Raw genomic sequence first — 25,265 nt, forward strand, 5'->3', positions numbered from 1 at the left:
CCAAAAAAAAGAGGTCGAATACCTTCTATTCTCTCCAGTGATAATGGTTTACTACGGTGGAAACCTGAGCTTTGTCATATAGAATGCAGATTGTAAACAATCACGCGTTTGCTATTGCATAAAAGTTTTTTTTATTCCAAAGAAATTTAAACCCTAACTGCGATCTACAGGTGGGAGGTTGTGGGTATGGTAGTTAAATTTAACCGATACTCCTAATCCGTCGGTAGGATCGTAACTGGTCACGCATGAAGCCACCCAGACCAGACCAGACCATGATCCTATCTGGGACTTCCCACTTATACGAAAAAAGCAGTTACCACTGCGCCAATGAAATCGAAAAAGATCAAGATTCGAGTCAAGTCAAAATTGCAGTCAAACTTAAAATTAATAACTTGCCAAATGGACAGCTATTTTTTAGTTACAAGAGAATATGAGGTCATTAAATATATCCGTTTTTAATAAATTGACTAGAAAAAAAAAACATTAACTTAAGTGAAACAATGCTTAAAATTGTCGCTCTACTGTACAGATAAGTGTCTTTGTAGAAAACGTAAAAAACATTAATCAGACGACAGAATAAATCAAGAGAATTACGTAACCCTAGCGGCGGCTGCGTTTTCTTAATTTTCACGCAAAGACATTAGGCGGGAGTGAGATAGAAATAAAACAAAGTCGGAGCTTTTGGTACTAAAGATAGAGATAGCATTACATGACCGAACGGGGCGCACGCGCATCGCTGAAAGCTCACGACTACGATTATCTTCAGTCTTAACTCAACCCTCGAAGTGTGCGGACGTACGAACCGTAGCGCGTGTTCTGAAAAATTCAACTCGATATCGTTTAATCGTGAACTAAATCGTGTTGAGTGACATTTTAGTGTTGTGGTAATTTTCTTGTGACCTCTATCGATATTTTTGACTTAAATTTATCGTTGTGACATTTAGTTTTTGATGTGCGCGGGAATTGTACTCGTTTCCCGTAGCTGGTAAGCCCATTTGTGTTTATTTTAGGATATAATTAAATATAGAACGTTCTTGTATGAAAACATAATTAGTTTCATATTTAACATGAATCAGAGTTACCTAGAAATATTCGTAGCGTCTAATATTGTTGCCGGTTCGTTGGGAAAAGGAATTCGAAGCACATGTGTATGTCTAATGTATTTCTATTGAATAGGAATAAGTTATGTAGTTACGTGGTCCGTTAATGATTTGATATTAATATTGTTTTGCATGGATTGGTTCAAGTAAGATTTGGAAAAGTATAACGTTAGGTTACATCCCAAATTTTGTAAAATCTGAATCACCGGTGTAAGTCCTAAAAGGGGTTTAGAAGTTCTTATTTTTTTCTATGGAATGCTGAACTTCTCTTTAATGTTTTAACAATTATAATAATCTAATTAAATATCGATAAAATATAATTTGAACTCAGCAGTTTTTTTTTGATAATGTTTAAATAAAACTTATAGAAAAATCATGCGTCTTCTCGGGCTTCAGAATAAGTCCAGAAAATAAATTGAGAAAAGAAAAAAATATTGGAGAGTAAACCAAAAATGGAATAAAAAATCTGTGTTCATTATCATTACTATCAACCTCTTACCGGCCCACTACAGCCTAAGGGTCTCCTCACAGAATGAGATGAGTTTAGGCCGTAGTCCACCAAGCTGGCCAATGAATAAACTTCACAGGCCTTTGAGAACGTTTTGGAGAACCTGCATGCATGAGAATGCATGCAGGTTTCTTCACGATGTATTCCTTTAACGCTAAGCTAGCTATATTTGAAACGCTCATAACTCCGAAAAGTTAGAGGTGAATGCCGGGGATCGAACTCGGTCCCCTCGTAAAGGAGGCCGAACCCCTAACCGAACAAGGATCATCTACAAGGAATAAAAGCTTTTAAATTCTCCGGGATATTATGCAGCTTAGTGTTAATGCGAGTGTCCCAGTGTCAAATCGGTTCAATTATTGTAGTGTGAAGGTGTAACAAACATCCATGCAAACAAATTTTTACATTTATATTACTGGCTGTCGCCCGCCATAATTAGCGTTTATTTCGGTTTACTTTAAATCCCACGGGGTTTAAGTTTACCGGGCTGAAAAGTGTTCTTTTTTTTTAAAGCTTACGCCACTTTGCGTAATTTTGCCAATAACTGTTGCGCTTTGCTTTGTTATGTTACAAAGTTTATTTTTTGACATCCCGCATGAATATTTGTAATTTCTTCAAAATCAGTGCAATAATTGAGACGAACATAGACAATATATAAACCAATAAAAAAAAAATAGACAAATTTTCCTATTTATAATATGAGTGTGGATTAGAAAGTTAAGATATTTGTTTTAATTCGCTACCCTAGCATAGATTTATGTGATAATTAAAAAGAAAGCTCAATAAATATGTCGAAATATGGTTTCCCGAGGCTACAACAATACTTGCGATATTATCTACTAACTCAACCGAAGGATTAAGGAAGGATTAATTTAGTGTTTCGGTCCATAATAATCGTCATTTTTGAGCTAAGTCGTCTATTTGCCTGTGAAAATCCCGTGAAAACGGTTCAGCTGTACTGAAGATTAGTCAGAATGAAACAGACAACAATTTTAATAAATTAAATAAAAATACTCAATCGCTTGAATCATAAATAAATTATATTTTATTTGAGAAATTTACAAACAGAGTACATGGTTGGCGCTTTTGAAGGGAATATAGGCAAAGAACAGGGAGAAACATAACTTTAAATTGAAAAGTCGAAACTTTTTATTGACATCAAAAGGTGAAAAAACTTTTACGTAAAATAAACTTTTACTTTTTTTTTTAATTAAAATGAATTTTATAGTATAATACCTATACTACAGAAAAACAGAGGCGGTGCCACAAGAGGTAAATATAACTGCCAAAATCCGAAAATGGTTGGACATTTTTTTTTCTTTACAGGTAGGTACGTCATGGACGTTCCCAGTTCAAAAACGTATTTTTTGATGCATTCGTAAATGCAAATGTTCTTTGGTAAAATTTAAAGATTACAAATATGAATACCATAGACAGTAAATATATTTCCATAAAAAAAAAAAAAACATAAAAATGTGACATTTCCTGCTCTGCCTTGCCATTTGAGGATTTTCAAGATGCAATAAAAAAAAAATTAAAATTCGGGTCGTCCTGTCCTCGTCTTCTCAATTTTTTATATGTATTTCTCATTATTATAAATTTACAATTACTGTTTAATTCTGTAATACAAATAAATCATAACGATACCAAGCCGTATAGTATAATGGTCAATGGAGAACAATTAGTGTCTTTAAGGTAAGCCAAGGTTGAAGATTATGCTATAAGCCCGCTCGCAAACGTGATTACTGGATCACATTTCTCATAATATCTGAATTGTTAGTAAAAAAAAGTTAAACAAATAAAAAAAAAAATAACAGAATTGCTAAATAAGCATAGACTACATACTTAGGAATCGAGAATAAACTTTTAGTTAGTGATGTTATACATAAAGTTACTGATTAAAATTGACACGCTTTTGATTACATGGATCGACTCCAACTGCGTCAGCATTTTATTAGGAACTATTGGGTTTGTCTGTTGAAAAAAATCAGTATCAGCCCGGATTTGCAAAATGCAATGCCAGTTTCCTAAATCCAGTCCGATATCGTGCACAAACTCCTGTGCACAAACGATCGTTAAAGCTTGCCAACCCGCCATTCATCATCAGGGTAGGTTCGATGTGTGATGAGCTCTAAATTGCCTGCCTGGTTATTGTCTTTTCGTTTCCAGCTATCGAAAGAAACGAGAAATATACGAAGATAATGCTCTTTTTTGATGCAGGACAACTCTGAAAACCAGTTTTAGAAAAATGACAAAAAGTCATATTTTTCATTACATGCCAGAGCTGTGCTCTAGCATATTGTGATTTTTTTTTATTATGATGATGCTGATAGGATTACAGTTATGCCCATCAAACGCAGATATATAGTAGTAGTAAAACTTTCTGTGATAGAGCACCTGCGGGGTGGTACTACTGCTATGAATATATCTGCGTTTAAGCAATATTATTGCAATTCTTAAAAATAGTTCGAAAGGTACATACCAAGATTATATTATGTGATATTTCGACCCAATTGCAATGCTGAGTTCCGGACTGAAGGGTGGAATTGCCGGTGTAATTACAGGCAAATGTGGTTTAGCATCTACGCCTAGGGTTAATGGACCCAAGATGGCACGTTGCAGAACGTTTTTCTTGCCCTGTGTTGCTCTGTATATATGCGATGGTATTTACTTACCATTAAGGCTTCTGCTTGGTCCATCAATTATTACTATTAAAAAAAACCCGGTCGCGTCACCTCGTGTTTGTGCCCAGCCTTATTCTTCAACAAGGCGAGTCAAGACTAGAGGCTGGAACCCTTAGCATGCATCCCGCGTCCTAACACGTGGCCAACAATGTGTTTTTGTTACTAATGGACAGGGCCAGGCATGGAGTCGCTCTATTAATATTTATTGTACATTTTTATTCTAGTCTACCAACAGTTATTGATAATAAAGTAAGTACCAGTAATTGAACAATACAGTAGAGTACAGTTTTAGAATTCAGATCAGAATTCAGTTGTCACCGCCCCTCCTCTTTCACATGCAGGCAATAAATTTTAAGGTAAGAAACAAATTCAAGTCCATTAAAACTTAGCAAATTTAAACCCTACAATCAACTAAAGAAAGCATACCTACATTTGTTAAAACTTGTTAAATCTGTTATTTTTAGATTACTTGATTTTTAATAGAGAATTTTCAACCTTTAACATTTCGCTAGGCAAAATACCTTTATCTGTATGTAATAAATAAAAAAATATAAAGAATGGGAAGTTTATAAGAATAGTACTATAAAAAAGTAGATTAATTAAATAATCAAAATAATAGGGAATAAACGGATTTTCCTTCGCATGTTATAAAATATACTAGTTCGCTGTTTTATTTAGAAAGTTAGATATTTTACTTGCGTGCCCAATCTATGGTCTGAGTTACTAGAATAGGAAGTTTAAAGGAATAGTAGTAGAATATAAATAAATTAAAGAAATTGTTTATTTTTAGCTAGTAAATAAATAAATAATAAATACTGCATATTTTTATAATGATGGAGTCCATTCTATGTTCTGAGTTACACCTAACGTGTGCCAAACACGTGGTCACGGACCCTTAGCAAAAAAGTTTGTCTATTGCTTTCGAGCCGTTTTTAATTTTTGTCTATTACTACTAATCAATAGCATCTTGCAGAGCATACGAATGGAGCATGAAGAATGTTCTCCGAAAACTGGGTACATTGACTGCCATTTTAAACGTGAAAATATGAATATAATATCATGAATTTTACCGATACTATTTATTTGCTAAAATTACAAAATACAACGAACTCGCAATAAAGAAAGATTATTATTATAATCCCTATCACTATCCCTACCAATATTATAAATTCTAAAAGGTAATTAAGGAGAGGCAGTATACCAGTATTTAGGTTAAAACGCTAACGAATTGGGTTTATCGCCATTTTTACTCGCAACTTAAGAAATGTTTCAGTTTTTCTTTTGGCTTTTTCATGTTATTTCTGTTGCTTTGATCACCGTTAATGAACCCCGCGTATAAAGTGATTATTAAACGATGATTTATTGAACACATTAGCTACTGTTGCGATATAGTTCTGAGCTCTCCTTTATATATCTTAATTGTGCTGTTTTATTAGGTTTTGTATCGCTGGGTTAGAGGTTTTAAATAAGATATCTCGCCTTCCTTCACTTATTCACTACAGATATCATTATCTGATACATAACCTCTTCTTATTCATCAAATATGAAGTGATGCGTTTCTATGAATAAGATTTTTTTTAAAAGGTTTTCTTTGTCTCGTAGAACATGTAAAGCCTTGAAGTAGTAAAGTTTTAAGCGGGACCGACACGTCCTGCTTAAAACTACAAACATAAGTACTTATATTATAAATGTATATGTTTGTCTGTTTATTTGGTTGAGTGTTGGTTACCTATGTTCGGAGGACCCATTAAATAAAATATATACATATTGTATATTACCACATTACACGCATCGTCATCTAGTCCCAAAGCAAGCGTAGCTTGTGTTATGGGTACTAAGATAACTGATGATTATTTTTGAATAATATAAATTAATACTTATAATATAAAGATAAACATCCAGACACTGAAAAACATTAATGTTCATCACACAATACATTAACTAGTTGGGGGAATTGAACCCCGGGCTCGGATTCTGAAAGCAGGGTCAATGCCCACTGCGGCTATTGCCAGTTTGTATCCTGGAGAGCAACATATGATTTATCCCGGGAAAATTAAACCACTTTTTTATCGGATTAAATAGTTATTTTACCTTTGAATTAGCATTTAGCACGGATAGGTCGTAATAATTTTTATCCAGATAAAAATTTACAGATTTTTTTTTTTATGAAAATAAATTTTTCACAATACCCCAGTCTTAAATTCTCACCATATATCGTCCTAAAACTAAAAATGTTTTATCCTCGCCTCTTTACAACAGTAAAAGGTTTCTGTGCGTAATTTGAGATTTCCACTATAAATGTTTTTCAATAAGATTAATGTAATGTAGAGAAAAACGCCCAAACCAACGGATAGTCGCCGTTTTGTTTGAGTACTCAACCCTTAACATTGGAACAAAAAGTGCTAATAAAACTGAAATACTGTGTTGTTTTGTGCGAATATACTCATTCGGTTTAACTCAACTTGACGTCTTACAATAAATGGACTTGCCAAACCGCTGATGGCATTAAACAATACGAGGTTTCGGGGAAAATTACACCATAATATAGTCGAAGAGCCACTAAAGATTTTCACTTAAGACAGTACCAGTTTTATCGCCACCAAGAAAGAGTTTAATGGCGACAACGAAATAATGAGGTATTATAGAAACTCATACAGAAACGAGTTTTTAACATAAACTTTTTTCAAAAGTAAACTTAGTTTCAAAGAATGAAAAATACGTTTATAACACTTTAATGTCTCACTCATAATTACGTGACATATCATAATATTCATAAAAACCGTTATTTATATTGTGTAAACACAGAAAATTATGTGCACTTCATAATAATTAAGGAAAGGTGGTGTTAGTGACCTTTTTACGTGCCTATACGTTAAACTGTAGGCGTCGGTTGTTATCAATGAAATCTTATAATAACGAATTGCAATACGTTACCTAAGCCACGTATTGCATCTAAGCCTTATGCGCTAAGTCTCTCTCGTAGGAGAGACGAAGCGTGTACCCAGCAGAGTGATTACGTATCTCGCGACAGGCTTGCGACAGGCGTAAATCTTGCAATCACTTTTTTTTTAACTTTTTTTATATTAATAGCGGGCAAACGAGCAAGTGGGTCACCTGATTGTAAGTGATCACCGCCGCCAATAAACATCTGCAGCACCAGTGGAGCCACCGATGCGTTGCCGACTTTAAAGGAATTTGTTTATCCGCCCCTTGAATAACCCTAGATTGTATTTTTGAGGAAACACATGAGATGGAAGATTGTTGACAATAAATAAACAAAAGCGACGTTTGACAGCAGCGATTGCAAGATTTACGCCTGTGCGAGATACGTAATCCCCTGCAGGTCTGTCTACGGATGATAATAATTATGCTGGTGTACACAAACTAACCTTGATTAAACCTCGAACAAATCGATCGCCAGCTCGCAGACTATCGGTCTTACATCTGTTTAGAATACATTTACTTAATCTAAAAGCTTTTAAACTATCAATTTCTCAGTATAAAACATTAAAGCGGGCAGCGAATGTGTTTTCCGCCCCCGTAAGCAGATTATGCAAGCTTGGCAAGTAGATAAAGTGGAAAAGAGCAACTGCTGTGAATCGGCCTTTGGAAGCGGTGGTAGAGTCATAACAAACGGACTCTTCGAGTGTGTGCTACTGAAGTGACGCTGTGTGGGCAGATGTTATTTGCTAGTTTAAAGTGAAGGACCAAGCAGATAGTCCACTTAATGGTTAGTGGAACACCATCGCCTATAAACAGATCAACACTTCGCAGGGTATGCAAGGAATACTTCCTGCAACTTGCCGCCCTGTGTTCATCTACCAGAGACGTAGTAGTTAAGCTATTTGTGCCCAAAATTACACTGGCACCCACAACCTTCAGACCCGAACACAGCATTTTTTGACGTGACAACGTCTTATAATTCGATGGTGCCGGCTGCACGCACGAAAATAACATGACGTATGCGGCGTTACCTCGCTCTGAGGCGTTCCATTCAAGGCTTGAAGTGCAAGCGAGAGAGCGGAACGAGCGTCCTCTTGGTGTCTCCTCACTATTTCCAATAGGCACAGTCGGCCTCCGCGTTCGACATCTATCTCTCTCCTACTTGAGTGAGCGATGCGTCCGCGTGAACAGCTTCTATACAATAATACATTTACATGTTTTCGGCAAGGATGAAGTGCAGTGAAAAGTGAATGTGGTGTCAATTGTTTATAGCAACGATAATATCTATCGAACAAATAAGATTAAAATTTTCTTTTGAAAAATGCAACCATTCCATCAGTATTTGACGGCCGACTGGCGCAGTGGGCAGCGACCCTGCTTTCTGAGTCCAAGGCCGTGGGTTCGATTCCCACAACTGGAAAATGTTTGTGTGATGAGCATTAAGTGTTTTTCAGTGTCTGGGTGTTTATATGTATTTTCTAAGTATTTATGTATATATAATTCATAAAAATATTCATCAGTCATCTTAGTACGCATAACACAAGCTACACTTACTTTGGGGCTAGGTGGCGATGTGTGTATTGTCGTAGTATATTTATATTTATTTATTTACATTCAACTATCGTCAGTAAGCAGACTTTAAAGACAACCAATGTTTTATTCCATTACAAACTTCCCTGACTGCCATCTTGACTACCCTTGACTGTCATGAACTGAACTGGAAAATGTTTGTGTGATGAGCATTAAGTGTTTTTCAGTGTCTGGGTGTTTATATGTATTTTCTAAGTATTTATGTACATATAATTCATAAAAATATTCATCAGTCATCTTAGTACGCATAACACAAGCTACGCTTACTTTGGGGCTAGGTGGCGATGTGTGTATTGTCGTAGTATATTTATTTATTTATTATTTATTTATTTATGGTAGTCATACCCTAAAAGGTTTCTACGCGACATCGCACCGGAACACTAAATCGCTTAGCGGCACGACTTTGTCGGTCGGGTGGTGATTAGCCACTGCCGTAGCCTCCCACCACACCAGAACAGAGAACATTCAGAAAGTATAAATTCTCAAATTTCCTTCTGCTGGGATTCGAACCCGAGACCTCACAATTAAATAGACAGCGCTCTCAGTTGCGCCAGAGAGGTCATTGAAAATCATTGCAGTAATGCTGGTTAACGGCAGTAATAAGCACTTCTCTAGCAGCCAGCCTTGTAGTCGGTTCGCATGGCGATCGCGGTCCTTCTGTCTGTTTTTATTTATTTATGAAAATCCTTAGTATACTTACAGCTAGCCAAAACGTATACTAAGTCACTTACAGATGTACATTACATCTGAAGTCTGTATCTAAAGTCATGCGTATTGCGGTTACGGGAAGGACGGTCGGGATTATGGAGGGTAAGGAGAGTCATCTTATATGGGAGAAAAGTTGAAAAAGTGTCCAGTGTATGCGCTAAATAACAGTTCAAAAATCCTCCACAATGGCGCTGGTGGATGCACAGGGTATGGTATGAATGTAGCAATCGTAGATGAATTGAAGTATGCCGAGTTAAAAAATTTAATGTCATTATCGACTAAAGTAGTTAATTATTGAGAATTTCAACAACTTACGTTGTACAAAATTAGACGGCCGATTGGCGCAGTTTGCAGCGACCCTGCTTTCTGTGTCCAAGGCCGTGGGTTCGATTCCCACAACTGGAAAATGTTTGTGTGATGAGCATGAATGTTTTTCAGTGGCTGGGTGTTTATATGTATATTATAAGTATTTATGTATATTATTAATAAAAAATATTCATCAGTCATCTTAGTACCCATAACACAAGCTACGCTTACTTTGGGGCTAGATGGCGATGTGTGTATTGTCGTAGTATATTTATTTATTTATTTATTTATAAAAAACAAAATATTGTGGTAAATATAACCTTACTTCCTTGTATCTCCATACTTCCTTGTTTATTTTTCAAGTCTACTCTAACAATATTTATATTTGGCGCTTCTTTTAAGAGTAACCCTGATGCAAATGTGGCGCCATCCTAATTTAATACATTTTGACGACACTTTTTCATATACACAGATGACTCTCCTTACCTCTACCCTCCATAGTCGGGATATGTAGGAGGTTTTAGTCCGTAGGTCGCGGAGTATTGTACTGTCGGCGAAGTCGGGCATGTTAAGGGGTATTAAGTGACCTATTGACATCCTTTCTAATAATAAAAAAAAAAAAGATGTACATTACAAAAATATTAGTTCATTTGTCTGAATATAATTAAGGAACTTAGCTAAACTTATATTAAATATGTCAATTTGTTGGTGCTGAGCAATCATATAATTAAAAAATAATTTTAATTTTGCGCTATAACTTTTTTGGCAAGAAACATACCGAAGCTTTCTTATCGTTTGAGTAATCCTTAATATACACGCGTGTGGTACGCAATTTTATCATAGAACCTCTCGAGATCTATTGGGACCTGAGTTCAACGTGTTTCCTTGAATTTTAATGCAACAACTAATATAGGTATTGCCTAATTCGTATTCTCATAACTATATCGGTTTTTATTCATCCGGCATGCGTATTGTGACGCGTATTGCATAAGTTATTAGAAATTATGGTTATTTTAAGCTACATTCCATGCCTGTATTCAAATATCGAATGCTTCCTTATTATATTTCAGTAGTACGTAGGTACTACTACTGAAATATCAGTAGTAGGTAGGTACTACTATAATATAAGTATAGGATATAATTCTATAAGATATACACTTCGTATATCTTATAAAATTATGAATGGAAAATTATAAATTATACATTGATATGATACCTACGTGGGATAAAAGAAAAGTTTTGCTGCTAATGCCGATGTTTAATTTGATACTTAATGCAATGATGTAAAGTTTAAAATCCATTGTAGATAAATAAAAGGCACCATACATAGAGTGCATCGTACGCTGTTATTTGAATATTAATATGAAATTTTATTCTCATGACATATTTTGTATGCAAAGCTGCACAGATATCGATGACATAATATAGAAGTGTAAGGGCGGAAACATACCTGTGACACTCGACCCGACACGCGTGGTATGTTGAGTAAAATTAAATTAAGTAAATTACGCAACCAGAATATACAGCACTGTCTTGAACTGCTTAGTTGATCAACCAGCCCAATGCCCAGCAGTGGGATATTGATGGACTGAATAATGAGTATGTTGATGACGAAGGGCTATATGCCCTATCAAAATAAAAATTCTAATAATAACATAAGCTTTGAAACGTCAAGTCTATTTGTAGTGACCCTATCAATGGTTCGGAAGGCAGATTCTCTCGAAAAGAAGCCGGCAAAATAACTCAGCATGCTTTTCAACGCAGCATTGCAATTCTATTAGCGGCAGAAATAAGTACGGTGGTAATACTTCCCCGGACGAGCTCTGATTCTAGGAGCAACCAATACTTGGTAGGAGATCTAGACAGCAGCGTTGCACGTGATCCGTTGATGTGACACCAGTGACCAGGCGAACCTGAGCCGCAAGCAGAAGAAGAAAAAGGAGAAGAAGAAGACAATAAATAAATGTTTTTGTAAACGTATGAAATGGTAGGTCCACAATTAAATTGGGAATCAGATTATTTTGAAACATAAAAGCATTACAATATGAAGGGGCTAAACACGTCAGCCATTATGACATGAACAATGATATCCTATCTAAAGGAAGCGATGATAATATATTGGCGGATATTGTTGAACCGTCCCGACCTTTGCAACCATCTTAAACACTCTAGGTATTAATATGCACCCATTTAACCGATATTGCAAATTGATCACTATCGCTAATGGTATAAGAACGAATTCTCCAAAGTGTTTACTAACGAAAGTAAGTGGCTGACCAAAGGGATTTTGTTATCGTCGTACATCGCCAGCCTCTTTAATCTATCCGATCTACAGTATCTGTTTAATTACTGTATTCACTGCAGAAGCTGCAGGCTTTTTGTATTTGAAACTTAATTATTATTTATTATTTAGTTTACTCACTTCACTCTTATCCTTTTGTGTTATTGGTACCATAAATTTATTATTGGAGGTGCGCGTTTAGGGTTGCGTCACAGTTGTCGCAGTTATCGCGGCACCACCTTTATTGTGTCAATTACCAATATTCTAATTAAATAAATTTCTTATGGCTGGGGTTTGGATTGCTCGCGCTGAGACCAACTGAGTATATGCCGCGATATTAGGAGTTCTGTGTTCCCTATCCCTACTAATCCCTACTAATATTATAAATGTCAATGTAAGTTTGTTTGTTACGCTTTCACGCAAAAACTACTCGTAAAACTTTGTACACATATTCTTGAAAGTGTTAGAAGTAATATAGAATACTTTTTATCCCGATATTAAGCTCGGTTCCTTTGGGAGAGGGGATGAAAGTGTTCGACGATTTTACACCATAACTCCGACAAATTATAACCGATTTAAATAATTATTTTTGTACTATAGGTATATGTGTTTAATTTTGCCCAAACTGTGGTTGGAGATAGAGGACAGAACTCCTCAGCGGACAGCAAACCCCTGATTTAAGGCTTAGCGATACAATTTTTTTTTTTATAATAAATAATGTTGTTGCTAAATTTAATGTCACATCAAAATACAAACGCAGACGAAGTCGCGGGCAACAGATAGTCTGTGTATATTTAAAACAAGAGTGAATAGGCATAATCTAGGCAAGCGGATGTGGCCTATGCCACATCCGCACTTTCCATCAGGTGAAATTGTGGTCAAGTTTTAGTCTATGACAAAAAAAATAATCGAAAAAGCTGATCAATTTTGACAAATAAGTAGGTATAAAACAAGTGATGTTTTAACAATGTTTCCATGAAGGGTCTACAAATGGCTATATTAATAACAATAATTACAGGTTTAAACGTATTTTGCTTTTAAGTATGCTTAATAATCTAGAACTCTTTAGTTTTTCAACAGTATTTTTAAAGATATAGGTGAAGGATAGTATTTAAGATATACATACAAATGTTTATTCTAATGGATCAAATACATCGAGTCCTATTTAAAATACAAATACCTATTTAAATTGCTATTGCATTTATATTTTCTGGTATTTTTTTCGATGTACAAGTGCACTTTTACCTTCATTTTATTTACTTTTTATAATCAGGGTAGAATAGATTGTAAGTTATTGCTTACTGCCGTCTGAAAAATGACAATGGGTACTCTGTATTATGGTTCCATCTTTATATATGTAAAGAACTCTTTTCTCGAGTTCATATATCGAACCTTTTCTGAAAGTTTAAGAAGAAATTATTTTGATTTTAAAGACCTGAAGTAAGGGCTTTAAATGTTGTTTCTTGTATTTTCACAGAAACGCAATATCGTCTTTATTTCAACTACCCATTGAAGGGAGTATTGTAAACATTATTTTATTATTATATTATATATCTTTATATATATATTTCTTGTGTGCGTGTGTATGTCACTGAACTCCTCCTGAACGGCTGGACAGATTTGAATGAATTTTTCGGTATGCGTTTGGGTGGCACCCTGGATGGTTTAGATTCAAAAATCAGCCCGACAGATGGCGTTGGGGTCCGCTAGTATATATATGTATATATTTCTTGTGTGCGTGTGTATGTCACTGAACTCCTCCTTAACGGATGGACCGATTTGAATGAACTTTTTGGTATGCATTTGGGTGGCACCCTGGATGGTTTAGATTCACAAATAAGCCCGACAGATGGCGCTGGGGTCCGCTAGTAACATTTATATTTCAGCATTAAATTTTTTTTATTTCTTAAAATGAGCCTAGAAACAATGAATTAACATTAAAAGTTCCTTATGATACAAAACACTTTAGCTATAACTTTTATAACTTGTACTCACTCCGTGTAGAATAAAAAGCATTCCACCATCAACAATCAAGTGGGATGACCATCAAACGACAAATACTCTCCCCTCCATTATGTTGCTACTCGGACTAATGACGTTAAATTTCTCGGATAATCTGTGAGCCTTTTGTACTTCCAACAAAGGTCCAGGGAACGCCGACAAAGGTCAAACCGTACGAGAGCGAACATTAAAGCGTGTGTGTTTTAATGTGTTATGCACTTGTGATGTAAATAATCTTTTCACAGTTATTTTTCATAACAAGTAAAAATGAAAACTAAAATGATAATATGAAGACGGTATAGAATGTATAGTGCTTTTAATAGTTTGTTTTGTTACACTGAAAATAATTATTTTCATTGATTGATGATTAAAATTTGTGTTCATTACAGATTCTGTGCATTGAAGATATTATAAAAACTTTTTTGAAGGGCACTCTATAAACGAAACTGCAGCCAAAACTGAATTTATTTCATTTTTGTCCGTCTGTCTGTATCTTGCTCGATTGTATCACACCGAACTGGCTAAATAAATTTAAATGAAATTACCTAGGCAATTATTGTACGTTAGCGTCTAAAATTAAAATTTTTCGTTGCGTTTTCAAAACCCTTAGGTACGGTTTAGGCGCGATAAGGACGAGGTAGGACTAGATTTCGTGCCTCGAGATGATTATCTCTACTCGTTACTCGTGTTCTTCTATAGCGATAGACAAGATAATGGGTGGGTAATCATCTCGTGGTGCGCATGCTAGCCTTGCCCTACTGATCTTACTAATTGGCAGATTAATTCGGTAAAACCATTTACACTTAAGTTTGTTTCTCTTCTTTTTCACCTGTACCAGGAGTTTATTCATTTTCATTTCATGTGTACAGTAAAAACGTCATAAGTTTCTTGTTTACACGGTTCTTTGATTTATTATATCTAAGATAAAAATATTAAATTTTATATTAAAAACTAAAAATAACATGAGATGATATTTGCTATGTCTCAATCCAAGTATCCAAATCAAAACAAACACACGGTACCTAATTCAATAAAACAAAAACGGCTCCTGATTGCTTCAAATCACATGAGTGGTACATTATCTTCGATTGTCCAGCGACAATAAATATAAAGGAACGTTTTTGAACGTATTACGAAAACTCAACTTTAAATCAATTGTATAAAGTCGAGATTTATATGTAAGCTTTTGCTTACTGCAGTCTGAAAAATGACAATTGAAAAGTATCCTTGTTGTGCGTAAATATAGTTTAGAATTGTATAGCTCGTTTTGTCGTGGTGTCTTCACCGTTCCGATTCAAGCATAAGACGTAATAAATTTCAATTAATACCGCCGACAGGCGCGTATTGTCTTACAAAGAGATTTGGCTATGATTTTTTTTTCGTTCGTGCGAACTTTTCGTTAATTCGGCTGTTAGAATAATTTATGGAACCATTAATTTCTTTTAATCTTTTAATCTTGAAACTGAGATGGGCCATGTATGATGTAGTGAGAGTAGATATTTTGTTTTTTTGTTAGCCATCTTTGTTATTTGTCTACATTTATCGCTTGATTACAACGATTCGACGACCTACTTGGCACAATGGTGACTGCTATTTTGTGAGTGGAGGTTCAGGGTTCAATCAAAAATTCTAAAATTCTAAAAAATTCAAAATTTATTTATTTCAAGTAGGCCTAATATAAGCACTTTTGAAACGTCAAGTCTGTCTGTGTGTAGTGACTCTACCACCGGTTCGGAAGGCAGATTCTACCGAGAAGAAGCCGGCTAGAAACTCAGCAGTTGCTCTTTTCCAATATCAACAATGTACATTTTACAATTTAAAATTCATTTTTCTATCTTGTGAGAGATGAAAGCAGAGCCGGATGCTTCCAAGCAACTTTGTCATTACGAAATTCATCAATTGTATAATAACCTCGCTGTAATAAATGTGTTTTAACACATTCTTTAAACTCATGCATTGGTAGGTCCAAAATTACCTTAGGAATCATATTATAATATACGGTATCATCCCCAGATATATTCGGTAATTTATAATTTCCGTTTTTTTTTGTTGTGGTCTGGTGGTAGACTGCGTCCTTAGCATAGTTACCATCCTACCTACCGTTCCGCCTAAGTGATTAAGCGTTTAGGTGCGATGCTTTGTACAAATACATTAGTTAGGGAATATGGTGAAGGAAACCTGTATAAATAAATAAAATAAAAATAAATAAATTTATGACTGAGAGTTAATAATAATGTTCTCAAAGACGTATGAAATACACCAACCCGCATTTGTCCAGTGTGGTGGACCTAAACCCTTCTCATTCTAGAAAGAGACCCGTGTCGTAGTGGGTCGGTAATTTTATTTATTTTATTTATCTCTTTATTTGTTATTTGTTGTATTATGAAGTTAGGAAAATAAAGAAAACCAATAGAAATACAAAGACAGAAGTAGAATACAAAAGGCGGCCTTATCGCTTAGCAGCGATCTCTGCCAGGCAACCTTTGGATTAGGGCAAGATGAGCGAGAGCGGACAGGTGGTGTAAAATTATTATAAACCTTAATTCATATAGCTAAATACAAATACATAAACAAAATTGCACAAATAAGAAAATTATAATAAATAAATATAAAATATATAATTACTCAATAATATATAAATAATTAAGAACGTGTAGATAATAATGGGTTGATATGATGAAGGAATATAACATAAATAAGTAAAAGTTCATTACACCAATACAATCTCATTACGATTCAAGAGTATACACCCTAATGTTGTATCAATTGTCGGTGGCGGTCATTCTCTTCCATTTACAAGCAAATAAGCAATTGATTATCAATTCGCCATCTTGTTTATTGACCGACTGGCGACCGTGCATGCACCGAGCGCCTTTTTACTATACGATACAGTTAAGATAACGATACGACTTCAACAGTTACTACAAATTGAGAAATTGCATCGGTTTGGATTTTGTGCCATCACCTATACGTCCATCAACGTGCCTGTAATACACATACTTTGAAACACTTTGACTGCTCTTAGGCAGTGGCTAGTTAACCACCTTACGAGCAAAGACATGCTGCCAAGCGATTTAGCTTTCCGATAGGATGTTGTGTAAAAACAGATTACGGGTATGTACTATGTCCTACTGTCATATGTCTAACAATTTAGCCCGATAAGACATCAATTACCATCAGGTAAGATTGCAGGCGAGGGATACGAGGGGTACGGTAAAATAAAAACGCTTTTTGAATTTAGGCGATCGTAAATTCCATCGTTATGATTTTTGAATGATTTCAGAGGGCATACTACAATTGTTTCCAGAAGTTATTTTTGAAAAGACAGTGTCACATGACACGCATTTAATTGCATTTTTGAATCCCTACCATCGCCTAAAGCAGTATTATAACTGACAGATACTGTGACATAGCTTGACGTCCTTAAAATAAGGATTATGATTTTGAAACAAAACTAAAATAATATTAAAATAATATACGTTAAGGTCATGGTAAGAAGGGAGCAGAAAAAAACAGTGTCATCAACAATGTTATAATAATATTTTGTATTAAATGATTCTTGATCTCTTCCAGTATCTAGTATAACGGTCTGTTATTCGGATTTTCGAATACAAAAGTTTCGATACGATTCGAAGCTTATTAAATATTTTAGACTAAGATCATGCAAGTGATTGAGTGGGAAATCTAATAGATAACTTTTTTCTACTTTCCTTGCAAAGTTCTTAACTTTTCGAAAATTGTAAAAGTATCAAAATTATCGCGCTATGTAAAGACGGGCGCGCTTTCAAAGCCACGAGAAGCAGTGATAATAAAGATATAAAACATTATCAAGTATACATTGAACATATTATGTGACAAACAAACAGCTTAGAATATTGTCCGTGGGTAATGTACTGCTAAATTCAAATATTTGCGGTCACTTTGTGCATGTAAACGTATATATATTCTATTGTTTGCTCGAGTGATTTATTTACTAGTATTATGTAAACTGCACGTGGATGCAAATTATTGTAAGCAGTGGTCAATCTACTGCAATAAAGTTGTCATCTAAATAGTAAAGGTCTTTTGATTTGAAGAGCAAGAACATAGTCGTTAGGTGGTTGTTGTCAAAAGTTGAAAAGCGTTTTAAAGTCAAATTGATGTTATCATTAGGCAGTGATAGCTTAGCAGCTTCGGCTTTCCTTTTTGGGGGAGGCTTTTTGATCCCACGCACCTTTCACTTATCTATATAGTATAGTTTCACAATTCTGACCCAAGACATTGGCTTAAAGATTATTAAAACAATACCTGTGATGATAGACCAATGTCTTAACATGATCTCAGATGCTCGGAGTTGTCAGTACCAACATCTTCATAATCATTATCATTTCAACGTCTTAACATGATCTCAGATGCTCGGGGTTATCAGTATCAATTTCTTCATCATCATTATCATCAACCAATGGACGTCCACTGCTGGACATCTTTTGTAGGGAGTTCTACAATTCACGGTCGTGGCCCGCTGGCGTCCAGCGGCTCCCAGCGACTCGCCTGATGTCATCTGTCTACCTCGTTGGGGGCTACGCTGCGTTTTCTGGTGTGGGGTCGCCATTCTAGCCTTAAGACCCCAATGTCCATCGGTTCTCCGAGGTGATTGCGCTGCCCATTGCCCCTCAGCTTCGCGACTCGCTGAGCTATGTCGGTAACTCTAGTTCTACGGATCTCCTCATTACTTTTGATTACGTAGATATACTTACTCGTAGCTCTCTCCATCGCTGAGTATCTCTGAGCCTTCTAATAAGGCCCATAGAAGCCCTCATCAACTTCTTAAATCCCATAAATAGTCTCCCAAAGTAAGTTTCAAATTTCTAAGTGTATAACTTTCTGGTAAAGTAATAAGTAGATTTGGTTCATAATAGGTATCAGTATAAATAACATTAAGGGTGAAGATACTTACAGTTAAATCTGGCATTTGCTCAGTGGATAGACTAGAGTTCTAGATATTTTATATAATATAACACGTCTACACCAAGTAGATTCGGATATGATAATGACAATCGGCTAATATAATATTCAAATTTCACCTATTTACTGTCATACATGCATCCCGATTAATATTTCTCCACGCCCATCAGAAATCGTTCCCACTTCCTTGTACGTGCGGTGCATTTTATTGACTATCTTACCTCCCTGTCTCACTTATGTGCAGTCGGCTATGTGTGTGTGAGAGGCAACAATGTCTGGTAGCAGTCGATCATCTTTATTCGTGGTGGCTAGTGGTATATTATCGAAGCTTCCGGTTCTGTTAAGTCATTGACTCAAGTAATACTGGATACGTTTGGTTGGATGGTCCTTGATATTACTAAATTATGTAATAGTTTTGCCAAGCACGTTGGATGGTTTCTGATCAATGCTAGCTTTTCTAAGTTTGCTGTTGCTTCAGAAATTCTTTCAGTACAGTCATTAGTATATCGTAGTAAGTTTGTGATGACTTATGGCTTCGAAACGTGGTCGATGACTAAGAGTGTCTTAAGAAGGCTCATAGTCACACAGCTGGCGATGGAGAGAGCTATGTTAGGAATATCTCTTTGTGATCAAATCAGGAATGCAAAGATCCGTAGAAGAACCAGAGTTACGGACTTAGCTTAAGCTGAGGTGGCATTGGGCGAGGCACATAGCTCGTAGAATCGATGGACGTTGAGGTCCTCGCAGCGTTGGTAGATCCCCGACTCTGACAGATGACATCAATGATGTTGAGGACAGATGGCATCAATCGAGTCGCAGGGAGCCGCTGAACCCAAGCGACACAAGTCCGTGGTATTTGGAACTGCCTAAATAAGATATCCAGCAGTTGACGTCAATCGGTTGACATGACGATGATAGAGTCAACTTCCCGTTATCTTTAACAATTTTGTGCCATTGAAGCAAATAATTTTATTCCGTCATTTCAGAATACCCAGTATTTTAAAAATAACCTCGTTCAATTGAAATTGAGTATGTTTCGAGTATTTATAATGACCTTTTCTTTATGAAGAACAAATTTTTATTCCTTTTAGTTTGTGCACTGAACATCTTAATTTCTTCACTTTTAAATATTTCTTTTAGCCATGTTAAATAAGGTTTCAAATTCAATGACGATTTTTTATCATATATACCGTAAGATATGTTAGTCTATTGTAAATTCTAACTTTCTCTCACGTATAAAAGTCATATTACTCGTATCATAGATTGCTTACCGTCTACTTGTAAATTCGGACCACAATCCTGTTAACCGTACGATTAACACGAAAGAATTCTGTTACGACTTGTTGTAAGAATTCAAAACGATCCTTGAGAATGCTAATGGTTGACTTTTGTTTCATACCCACACGATTGACTGACCTTATTTACGGTTCGATTTGGAAATCTTTGATTTCTTTTAGATCTTCCCGCGTCTTTATTTGACATCGTAGATAGTGTAAAAGAAGTCTGGTGTTTCATATCACATTTAAATCAGTACAGGTGGATGAATATTGTCAACCTCGGAGGAAATTTACAAAATACAAATACAATAGAGTGTTAAGGTAGAAGTTGCAATTTGACGGCCTTATAGCGATCTCTTCCAGGCAACCAAAGGCGTAGAAGAAAGTGCTACAGATGCTTGGTAGGTCGTACAACATATATATAATATACACATATGTATATAGTGGGCAAGGCATTGGCTATTCTTTATAGGGATTCGAGTTTCGATCCCCGGCACGAACCTCAAACTTTTCGCAGTAATGTGCGTTTTAAGCAAATTAATAACACTTGCTAAAATGGTGACGGAAAACATAGTGAGGAAATCTGCATTCCTGAGCGTTCTTCTTAATGTTTTCGAAGGCGTATGAAGTTTACCAATCCGCACTTACCATACTGGTACTACAGGTGGACTACAGCCTAAACTCATTTCATTCAGCAGGGCTAGCGCAGGCAGGAGACAAAGATTATACCCCCCTGCCAGTGGCGTGCATAGAGGGTATGCACAGGGTATGCAGATGATATTATTATTTCTATTTATTTATTTATCCCCTCTATGCACGCCACTGCCCCTTGCTAAAGCACGGTAACATGGAATAGGAGAATTTTACCACCGTTTACTATTACACGTGCATTATTTGGATATTATTTCCACTTGTGCGCCAATGCTGAGGTAGGAGATACATTTTTATCCTGTCCCCTTGGAGAAAATGGTCTCCTGTCCATGCTAGCCGTTCTGTAAGTAGATCCCGGATTTCCTTGAATAAAAAACAGTGTTGCTCTCCATCCTATTAACTAACCCTATGTCAAAAATCAAGTCGATAGTTAGGGCGTAAAGTAAGGACCAACAAACGAACAAACTATTGCATTTATAATATTAGTAAGGATTTTCGCTCACAGCTATCACACCAAGCTTCCTGTTAATCGTTAATTATTTAATTTATACTATCATCGTAATCTGACATATTGCTTACAATGAGGTGTTAAACTTAGCACCCTCCATTGTCCCGGGAGATAGATATCATGTCGTTTGTGATGCGGCACGGCACTGCTTGCCCTAGCTGAGATGAATTGAGAATTAGGAGGCGTTCTCAGAACTGTGTTCCGTTTGATAAAAAATGTGTCGATACCCGTAAAGTATTCGTTTACGAAAGACGAGGGTCGCATCACTAATTTATCTCCTTTCTTTTTTTGAAATTTTGGTTCGACTTTAGTATGAGTGTTTTTGTTAAGAATTTTGTTGATTGTTGACAAAATGCTGCCCTCATTAGCTTACGGTTCATTATTATTTAAATTCGTAGCCTAGTTTCAAATAAGACGCTGCTTTTTTATGTTATTATCCGATATGACCTTTTTTAATTCTGGTTATGTAGTATTTAAGTTTATCACTCCACACTTGGCCGGTGGTGGATTACAGCCTAAACACTTCTCATGCTGGAAGAGGATACCCGTGCCCTGTAGAAGGCCGATAATGGATTAGGATTGTAATACCACAGTAAAAGTCAAAGTCAGAAATATCTTTATTCAAGTATAGGTTCATATGTTTAATTTATGATGCGTGGCGATAAATATATTCGTAAACTTAAAATTAAAGCTACGAGGCTTCCAACCCTTAATAAAACATTAAGTTGTGAAGTAGGATTACATAATAGTTATAGATTAAGAAAAAACATGAAATAAAATTCAATGAGTGTACGAAAGTTTAAGTACTAGTAAAGCTTCTTAGTTTTGTGACAGAGCTCATCTGGAGAAGTACCTACTACCTACTACCGCCACGCTTTTGGAGTTTACTCCTTAAGTATCGATTTTCATACAAAAGGCGCCCGGTATGAGAAAAATGTGAGGAGAAAAATCTTCTGATGAATGACCTCGTTACGTGACTATAATGCGCAAACACGCTTTCGTTTAATTAACTTATTTTTTTTAAGGAAACCGTATATTATCTAGGTAAAGAAACAAACACATAAATATATGGGACAGAGTGAGATAGAAAACATTATACATTTTTCTTCCTATTCTTGTTACCGTGGAAACTAAATAATAAACATTACATTTATCCTAATAGTTCGGATACTCTACATCCACCTTAATCTCCCGTAGGCTACTTTTAAGAAGTTACACTTCCGCCGTGTGTGAATAAATTGCACAGGATTTTAAATTTACCCTTTCATATGGTATTAATCTTTATTCAGCTAAATAAACTCTTTTGTGTATGTTTCGACGATCGTACTTAAGGAGTAAACTCCAGTCGTGCGTCGGAGCTGACACACACTTTTTTTTTCTACTACTACTATCGTGTGCCGGTCTCAAGAAGGTTGCCCATGTAATTTCAGTTACAAGCGGCTTAACACTTATGCGTCTGGTCGAACGAACGTGGTGGAAAGACTGCAGCAATATGCCAGACGTGATCCTCGCATGTCCTACGAAGTGTTTTTGTAGGCGATGGCTTTCCGCTAAACATCAGCCATTCAATCATTACTATTAAAAAAAAAAAAATACGCGTGTATTATTTCTATTTTTGTATTGACTTTGATAGTCTATTTTTTTTAAAAGAATAAATAAATAAATATGCAACGACAATACACACATCGCGATCTAGCCCAAAAGTAAGCGTAGTTTGTGTTATGGGTACTTAGATGACTGATGAATATTTGTATGAATAATATATCTACATAAATAAAAAAAAAAAAGTTTATTTCAATACACAGTTACAGTAAATTAAAAGTAGTACAAAATGAGGCGAACATAAGGTAATGTGTGTCATGCAACCCAAATTCGATAATATGAGATGGGCGATATAATCTAGTGACATGAATAAATAAATACTTATAATATACATATAAACAATGAAAAACATTCATGTTCATCACACAAACAATTTCCAGTTGTGGGACAGCCTTGGCCTCAGAAAGCAGAGTCGCTGCCCACTGCGCCAATCGACCGTCAGAATGTCTTCATAGATAGCATTTGCGCCTCCTAGATGCCTTTTACAATAATCTGACAATACGTCAGTTTGTTTACACATTAAATAAGTACCCACTGGCTACTAGTCCCAATCACGTATCAGAGATCCTTCCACAGACTAATAAACTACTCAATAGACAAACAAGAGGGCGGGATAAGTAACTGGAGTCGGTGCAGTTAAAAATAAACAAAGACCCAATCTATCAACCTCAAGTGCCCTCATTCAATCTGGACTCTGGCCTATATAGAGCCCCTATTGTTTGGCCACCTTGCTTCTATGATAACCTGTATCTATCTGTACATTGACGGCCGATTGGCGCAGTTTGCAGCGACCCTGCCTTCTGAGTCCAAGGCCGTGGGTTCGATTCCCACAACTGGAAAATGTTTGTGTGATGAGCATAATTGTTTTTCAGTATCTGGGTGTTTATATGTATATTTTAAGTATTTATGTATATTATTTATAAAAATATTCATTAGTCATCTTAGTACATCTTAGTAGTAGTGGCGATGTGTGCGTTGTCGTAATATATTTATTTATTATTTATTTTATCTATACGACTAATAAAGCTAGTGAGTTTGTTTTTTTGTTGAAGGCGCTGGAATTACCAATCAATCGGATTTGAAAAATCTTTCTTTTATTTGATTTGATATTTGAGGAAGACTATTAGCTATAAAACTAAAAAATTTGGGCTGAAAGTTTGTATATAAGTCCTTCGTTTTTCAATATATCAATCGAAATCTTGTATAGTATGTATGAAAGCTTAACAAATAATACATTTTTCAGGGTTTTTAAAAGGGAAAGTTTTTATGGGAAGAAGTCCAACAACGGGCGAGGGGAGCGATGAGACGCGGTGGACGTAAAAAGTTGCCTCTACCGGGAATCGAACCCGTAACCTCCAGTTACTATATAATACTTTGCAGCTATAATTTTTTGTGTATATGATTTGTTTACTTATACAGTGCTCTATTATCAAAAATAACCAAACTTTCCATTTCCATTTAACTGACAGAATACGCAGTCCCTTAACAAGCTCTAAGAGAGTTTACCGTGAGCTCAAGTCAAATTAACGTAATTTACAACCTCGATGTAAACAAATAAAGCGATTTGCCCTAATGTAAGTACTCTATAAGTGGTAACGTAAAACATATTTTTTCGACCGAATCCCTCAGATGTAGGAGCAATAAAACCGTACTTCTTTGGGGATATCCGTTAGAAGTTTATTTTTGTGTGACCGCGGGAACTTCGGTTTTTATTTATGCATTCTGTATGCACTGAGCTGTGATCGCTCAGCGATAAAAAAGAGTGTCTTTTTCAATTAAATCTCTTGATTTTGTTAGAAAGATATCAAACTATGTTTTAAAAAATTCGGTAATAATTTTCCATAAAAATCTAACTTCATTTATTTCGAGTACCTAAGTCTTCTTCGAAACTGCGCGTTTGTTCGACGGCCGTTGGCGCTGTGGGCAGCGACCCTGTTCTCTGAGTCCAAGGTTGTGGGTTCGATTCCCACAACTGGAAAGTGTTTGTGTGATGAACATTCATGTTTTTCAGTGTCTGGATGTTTATTTGTATATTATAAGTATTTGTGCATATTTGTTATAAAATATTCATCATTCATCTTAGCACCCACAACACAAGCTACGCTTACTTTGGGACTAGATGCCGATATTTGTATTGCCGTAGTATATTTATTTATTCATTATAT

General features: G+C 35.7%; 1 protein-coding gene across 4 annotated transcripts in view; it reads left to right on the forward strand.

Moving 5' to 3' along the window:
- Positions 1-784: 784 nt before the first annotated feature.
- Positions 785-25,265, forward strand: part of LOC120633658 (fibroblast growth factor receptor homolog 1-like) — a 115,030-nt gene continuing 90,549 nt past the window's right edge. For all 4 annotated transcript variants that reach the window (XM_039903959.1, XM_039903957.1, XM_039903960.1 and 1 more), the window contains exon 1: positions 785-985. The gene's annotated coding sequence lies outside the window, so the exon portion shown is untranslated. The remainder of the gene's footprint in view (positions 986-25,265) is intronic.

This window comes from Pararge aegeria, chromosome 22 (genome assembly GCF_905163445.1).
Source record: "Pararge aegeria chromosome 22, ilParAegt1.1, whole genome shotgun sequence".
Classification (NCBI taxonomy): domain Eukaryota; kingdom Metazoa; phylum Arthropoda; class Insecta; order Lepidoptera; family Nymphalidae; genus Pararge; species Pararge aegeria.